The 7046-nt window shown below is 46.1% G+C and overlaps 1 protein-coding gene across 1 annotated transcript in view; it reads right to left on the minus strand.

Moving 5' to 3' along the window:
• Positions 1-5292, minus strand: part of SCN8A (sodium voltage-gated channel alpha subunit 8) — a 225280-nt gene extending 219988 nt beyond the window's left edge. The window contains exon 1 of the mRNA XM_053556312.1: positions 5169-5292. The gene's annotated coding sequence lies outside the window, so the exon portion shown is untranslated. The remainder of the gene's footprint in view (positions 1-5168) is intronic.
• Between the last annotated feature and the right edge of the window lie 1754 nt (positions 5293-7046).

Genomic DNA, 7046 nt, shown 5'->3' on the forward strand with positions numbered 1-7046 from the left:
CTAAGAACAGCCAGTAGCCTGCCAGCTGGTAAAAGTCAAAGCGTTCTTTTTGATAGAGAGCCCCATTCTAGCATAGTACATATATACTATATCAAATACACATAAACACACACTAAGCTGCTAAATCCCTAGAGGAAAAGGAGCTAACACATATTGAGCTCTGTGTCAGAAACCAAAGGAAACAGAGATTTTATTTAATCCCCACAAATACCCTGCCACATAGGTATTATTCCTATTTTTATAGATGAGAACACAGAAGCTTAAATAATTTGCCAAAGTCACAAAGCTAATAAGCAGCAGAGTCATGATTTGAACCTAGTTTTGTCTGACTCCAAAGCTCATGCTGCTTCTGACTTTTTCTTCTCAATGGTGTAACTATAGCAACCTTCTCGGGTCTTCATTTCACCTTCATTAGCACCTAGTACTGTGCTAATCCCTAGCACAGTACTTAACTGTGTGTCCTGGTTTTATCTCTATAACTTCACAAAGGGACAGTGAAAATTTTTCCAGAAACCTTCTTTTTTGTCTTTTCTTTTCCTGCATTTACTTCTTAATCTTTGCACAAACTATTTTTTTAGGTTAAATCATGGGGCTAGACCTAATAAAGTGCCATACAACTTTTCAGCCATTAATAAATCACAAGTGTGAAGTTCTACTTCCTTTAATACTTTCACAGCAATAGCTTTTAAGCATGGTGTTATTTTCTAAGCTGGTGCCTGCCACGTGCCATTTAATAAGAGTGTTAGTGCCTACTACAGTGCCTTACACATAGTAGGTACAAAGTAAGTTTATTGATTCATTGAGAAAATGTTTCTTTATTCCTCTAATTAACGTGCTCAATTTAAATCGAGAGTCCAATTCTGTGAACGAATTCTTTCACATCAAAGATGATTTTCCAAAAAATTTAAAAAGGATTAAGAAAAAGGTAAATTGAAACAGACCAGGTGCAGTGGCTCATGCCTATAATCATAGCACTTTGGGAGGCCAAGGTGGAAGGACTGCAGGAGCTTAGGAGTTTGAGACCAGCCTGAGCAATTTTGATCTCTACAAAAAATAAAAAAATTAGCTAGGCATGGTGTCAGGCACCTATAGTCCTAGCTACTCAGAAGGCTGAGCCAGAAGGATTGCTTGAGCCAGAAAGTTTGAGATTGCTGTGAGCTATGATGCCATAGCACTCTACCCAGGGTGACAAAGTGAGACTCTGTCTCAAAATAAATAAATAAAAAAGATGATAAAACTAAGGATGACTTTTGCCTTCTGTTTTTTTTTTTTTTTTTTTGTAGAGACAGAGTCTCACTGTACCGCCCTCGGTAGAGTGCCGTGGCATCACACAGCTCACAGCAACCTCCAACTCCTGGGCTTACGCGATTCTCTTGCCTCAGCCTCCCGAGCAGCTGGGACTACAGGCGCCCGCCACAACCCCGGCTATTTTTTTGTTGCCGTTTGGCCGGGGCTGGGTCCGAACCGGCCACTCTCGGCATATGGGGCTGGCGCCCTACTCACTGAGCCACAGGCGCCGCCCTTGCCTTCTGTTTTTACATGTATTAAAATTTTTCCTTACAAGGGTATATGTGAAACTTGGTAAATGGTCTGTGAAGCTAGTGAATGATGCCCCATGATCATATCAATGTACACAGCTATGATTTAATAAATAAATAAAAATAAATTTTTCTGCATTAAGGATGTCTTTTTATAATTTTTTAACTGATCGTACTCTGGATAAACTTTGTATTTTTAACACTGTCTATAGAATAACAGTTTGTTGTCTTTAGATATAACCCATACAAATTAAGTAATTAATTCAAGCATGTGCCTTCCAGGACAACTTGTTATATAATACCAGCACATTAAAGATAATTGTTTTTCTTTCCATTCACAGGTTTTTCTTGCTTTAGGTACACAAGTCTCTATCTTTGCATTCCTTTCAAATCAGTACAAGTTTCTCTTTTCTTTTTTGAGACAAGAGTCTTACTTTGTTGCCCTCGGTAGAGTGCCATAGTGTCACAGCTCACAGCAACCTCAAACTCTTGGGTTTAAGTGATTCTTTTGGCTCAGCCTCCCAAGTAACTGGGACTACAGACACCCGCCACAACACCTGGCTATTTTTTTCTTGTTGTTGGTAGTTGTCATTGGTGTTTAGCTGGCCCAAGCTGGGTTCGAACCGGCCAGTTCTGGTGTATGTGGCTAACGCCCTAGCTGCCCAAGCCAATACAAGTTTCTTCTACAATTTCTATAGATACTGATTCTCATTCTTTTCTTTGTAACAAGCACAAGAATGACATTTGCCCCTTATATAACCCCAATTTATATACCTTTCAACTTTATGTATATTACCTTCTCAGTAAGATTAAAATAATCATAATGGAATCTAAATGAAATGAACTACTTTATGTGGTAGTAAATTCTCTACCAATGACAGTATTCAAAGAGATTTCTCATAAAGGGGATTCCTGTGCTGGGTAAGAGGCTGTACAGGTGAAATCATATGGCCCTATTCCTATTCTATTTTAAAATAGTTTGGGGGACTAATCTACTTAATAACACAGTGAATCATATACTGGCCTCTGCTATGTTGAGTCCCTTTCCCAGGTCGTCATCTCAATCCAAAGAAGCAGCTCTTTTGATGCACCTTAACTTATTAAGCTATCAAATTACTTCTCATGGATACCAGATTTCCTTAACATTAAAAGTTTCTTGTTATTTAAAATGATTAAAATGAGCTGAAATAATGCAATCAGCAGAATGTCACTGTAAGAGTTACATATGAATCTGTTGCAGGCTGTAAAATATTGCCTCCATGAGGGAAAGCCAAAATGAAGAGTATTTAGGAGTAATAAAGTAACGAGGCCTTCAACTTCAAGTACAAACCCAGCTGCGCATGTACATGCACATCTACAGGAAAGCCTGCTGATAACAAAAATTAAAGAAAAACCCAACCGTGTCCCCCACACATGCGCTTTACTACAGGCCTAGCCAGGGAACTGTCCTTTCAGCACCACAGGAAGAAACCCTAGTACATACAAGCCTGAACACAAGCAACCCAAACCTGACCCAATAGAGAATGCTAAGGGTCCTAACAAGGAAAGCAATTGCCTAGTTGTTTTAAGTATACTATATTCCACTTCATTATCCTTCATTAATTTAAAATAAAATTCCTCCAAATATTCTGATAAAATTGGACAAAACCCCTAATGAAAACAAAGCCACTCAAATGGAACCTAAGAAACTAATAACTGGCTTGCACCATTATGAACTACTTTGCAATACTAGGTCTACTAAGAAACACAATACATTTACATATACCCTAAATCAGAAAACATGGAACATGTTTGCAGCCCTCTCCAGGGAAGGCCTCAATTTCTAGGACACAGAATGTGCGCTGAACACCAAACCATCACTATCACCCTGTTCCCAAGCAATCAAGTCCTCTTTCAGGGAGAACTGAAGGCCTTATCCGTCATGAGTTCCAAAGGAAAAATGCTGCAGTATTTCAGGAACCAGGTTACAGGCAATGTGCTACAAAGCTTTCAGCATTTTAAATTTTAAATCTGATTCCCCCAAGATTCCTACCAGGATGGTACTGAGTGGTAAAGTTATCCAGCCATTTGCATTACACATCAAAAAAAAATTTTTTTTATTAAGCAAAAAATAAAAATTCCCCCCCCCCATCCGCTAATGCCCGTGGAAGAAAGAGAACTACAGAGAGATTGTGAGCCTCTGAAAAACCTACCACACCCAAAATCTCCATTGGAAAGCTAAAACATCTCCCAGAACTAACATACCACTACCTCTCTAAAGACTCTCCAGATTCAAATTTGAGAAAACGGTTATAAAAAGCACTCTCTCCCTTTGCCCCCAAGGCCCTCACCTACACTTCCTGCTTCCACCCCTGACTCTTTGGTGCCCACTGTGCATTAAAAGCAGTTTTCGTTGTGTGGCAGAGCTAGCTCCATGCTAATTATTTCTCCCTCCCCCTGAATTTAACCAGATGCAATGCAAAGTTTATTCTACCCTCCCCCCAAAGAGATGACATTCATTTATTATGAACACTGATGAGAATCTTGGACTCTCCCAATACAAAATGTATTCCCCCATGCTTCAAAAACTGCAGCGTAAGTGTGGAAGAGGACATTGGGTGGAGTAGACGGAAGGAATGCATGGTTTTAAGAATCCTTTTATCAGGGTGAAAAATGGTTCCCACTCTATCTCAACTCGAGGCTGAGGTCCCTGAAGGGGTCTCACAGCCCTGGCAACCCCCCAGAAAGTTAACTGCCAAGTCTCTCCGCTGGTGGTTGCTACTGGCAATAGAGGGATGGAGCTCAGCTCGCAGGAGAAATGCAGAGGCTTTGCGGTCCCCCAAGGTACCATGAGAACTAGAGGAGGGTCCAAGCTTGTGGAGTTGGGCAAAGAATTCTGTACCCCAACGTTAACAAGAAGTCAAGGGTGCTGCTGCTGGTGGTAATGTGGGGGAGGGAAGGGAGAGAACAGGAGAGGAATAAGCTCTGCATCGGGTGGCGTAGGGGTGGGGGTAGGGGATATTCTGAAAGTGCTGTGCTCCCTAATGCAGGAATCCTAGCCTGCCGAGAAAGGTCCCGAGAGCCCCCAACACAGTCCCACAGCACACGGTTACGTGGGGCACCGACGCATCTCAGTAAAGGACAGGGGGCGTCCTGGCTACCCAAAGAACGCAGGAGCCCCTGGCTCCCGCAATTGGTTGCAATCCGGAGCCCGACGAGGGAGAAGGATGCAGGAAAGACATGGGGGGAAGGAGCAGAGCTGAGGGGCTGCTGTCGGAAGATCCCGACAGCGCTGCCCTTCCCAGAGCAGCCCGGTGAGGGGCCCCGGCTCTGCCGAATAACTGGGAGGCTGCACCATGGAAGGCCCGTGTCCCTCAGTATAGCCAAGGGACGAAGGGCGCAAGGGTGTCCGAGGTGGGGGCCGGTGGTTCTCAATTCTCCTAAGGGACCCCGGGTAAACACGGTACAAGGAAGCAAGACGTCCAAACACCTGTCCAAAACCGGACAGCAACCCAGCTCCTTGGCCCCTCGAGCCCCGCCGCGCACTCTGCGGCAAAGCCCCTGACTGGATTTGGGCGAGCCCCGCTCAAGAGTCCCGAGGAGACCAGGGGAACCCGGCGGGCAAGGAGCCGAGGCTCTGGGGCGACTTACGGCAGCGGTGGCGGCGAGGGAGGCAGCAGCGGCCCTAGCGAAGGGCCCAGGAGGCGCGGCCGGACTGCAGAGGCGCCGAGGCTGCTGCGGGCGGGACTGCGGTGGGCGCCATCTTGGAGCGCTCCCGGCGCCCGCCCCCCGCGCCGCCCGAGTCCTTGCATAATTGATGACTCGCGCCCGCCGCACGCCGCCGCGCGCGCGCCCCTCCCGCCCCGCCCCCGCGCCGACCCCTCCGCGCTCGCCCCCAGCCCGGGCCTCCCCCGCCCGCGCCCGCCCGCGCCCCCGCTCCCCTCACGTACCCCTGCAGGGCGCGCCCGCTCTCCCGCACCACGCCTTGCGGCCCGTCAGCCGCCGGCTCTCAGGCTCGCGTCCTCGCGCCGCCCAGACCGGATCCGGGGCGAGGGAGCAGGGCGCCGACAGGGGGCGCCGCGCCCAAGCGCCAGCTAGCATCCCCACCCCGCCTCCACGAAGCCCCCGCTGAGCCGCGCGGGAGGGGCGCCCGGGCAGGGGGCGGGGACTGGCCGCGAGACGCCGGCTGGCAGCCCGCCAACCCCGGTGACACTCTAAAGATGTTATTTCGTGGCCCTTGTCAACGCTAAATCTTACCTTTATTCTGAACATAGTAATGCTGTAATGCCCACAGGTCGGAGTTTCTGACAGCTATAAACACAAGAAACTCAATTTTCGTGATTTTTGGTCAACTGAAAAAACGCAAGCGGAGGCTTGGACAGAGACCTGGTACCAGGAGTGGGGAGAACTGCTATCCGGACAGCCCCCAGGTCTGACACTGTGTAGAGGTATCATCATCTTTCCGAACCTCAGTTTGTCCATCTGTGAAGTAGGCATGAGCTTTTGAACTGCTTATTCCAAGAACTCTTACGAAGATCTAGGCAATGAATGCAAGAACTCTTAGTACTTTTCTTGTGCATTTTGTCTGTCTACATGTTTCTTTCTGCCACCAGTTCACAATTATTAAGAGTGAAAGAGCATGGTCAGTGTGCCTTGGGCGTGTAACAACCTCTCCAAACCTCTCTAAAAGGAAGAAATAATCACATTACCAAAGTGATAGACTCTTGAGGACTAAAGGAAAGAATGCATTCAAGACATTCATCACATACTGTGTCCTTTACATTTTAAAAATAGTTTTACTGAGGTATATCTGGCATACAATAAGCCATGCATGTTAAGAGTGTACAATTTTGACATATGTATACATGCATGAAACCATCTTCAGCAAGGTAATGAGCATACCTTTGGGAGCATTACCTCCCAAAATTTCCCTTTGCTTCTTGGTAATCACTCCCTGCATCACTCGCCCCCTCACCCCCTCTCCAGGCAACCACTGGTCTTCTTTTCTATTACTGTATATAAGTTTGCATTTTCCAGAATTTTAAATAAATGGAATCATACAGTATAAACTCTTATTTTTTTGTACGGTTTCTTCCACTTACCATAATTATTTTGAGATCATTCAGTTGTTGCCTATCAGTAGTTCATTCCCTTTTATTGCTTAGTAGTACTCATAATAAGGTTATACCACAATTTGTTTATCTGGTCACCTGAAACTGTATAGAGATCGCCTTAATCTTTCTGAACCTCGCTGGCGCCGGTAGCTCATTGGGTAGGGCACCAGCCACATATACCAAGGCTGGCGGGTTCAAACCCAGCCCAGGGCCAGCTAAAACGACAAGGAGAACTACAACAAAAAAATAGCCAGGCGTTGTGGCCAGCCCCTGTAGTCCCAGCTACTTGGGAGGCTGAGGCAAGAGGATGGCTTAAGCCCAAGAGTTGGAGATTGCTGTGAGCTGTGACCCACAGCACTCTACCCAGTGCTTTGAGACTTTGTCTCAAAAAAAAAATCTTTCTGAATCAGTTTGT

The sequence above is a fragment of the Nycticebus coucang genome, chromosome 12 (assembly GCF_027406575.1).
Source record: "Nycticebus coucang isolate mNycCou1 chromosome 12, mNycCou1.pri, whole genome shotgun sequence".
NCBI classification, from domain to species: domain Eukaryota; kingdom Metazoa; phylum Chordata; class Mammalia; order Primates; family Lorisidae; genus Nycticebus; species Nycticebus coucang.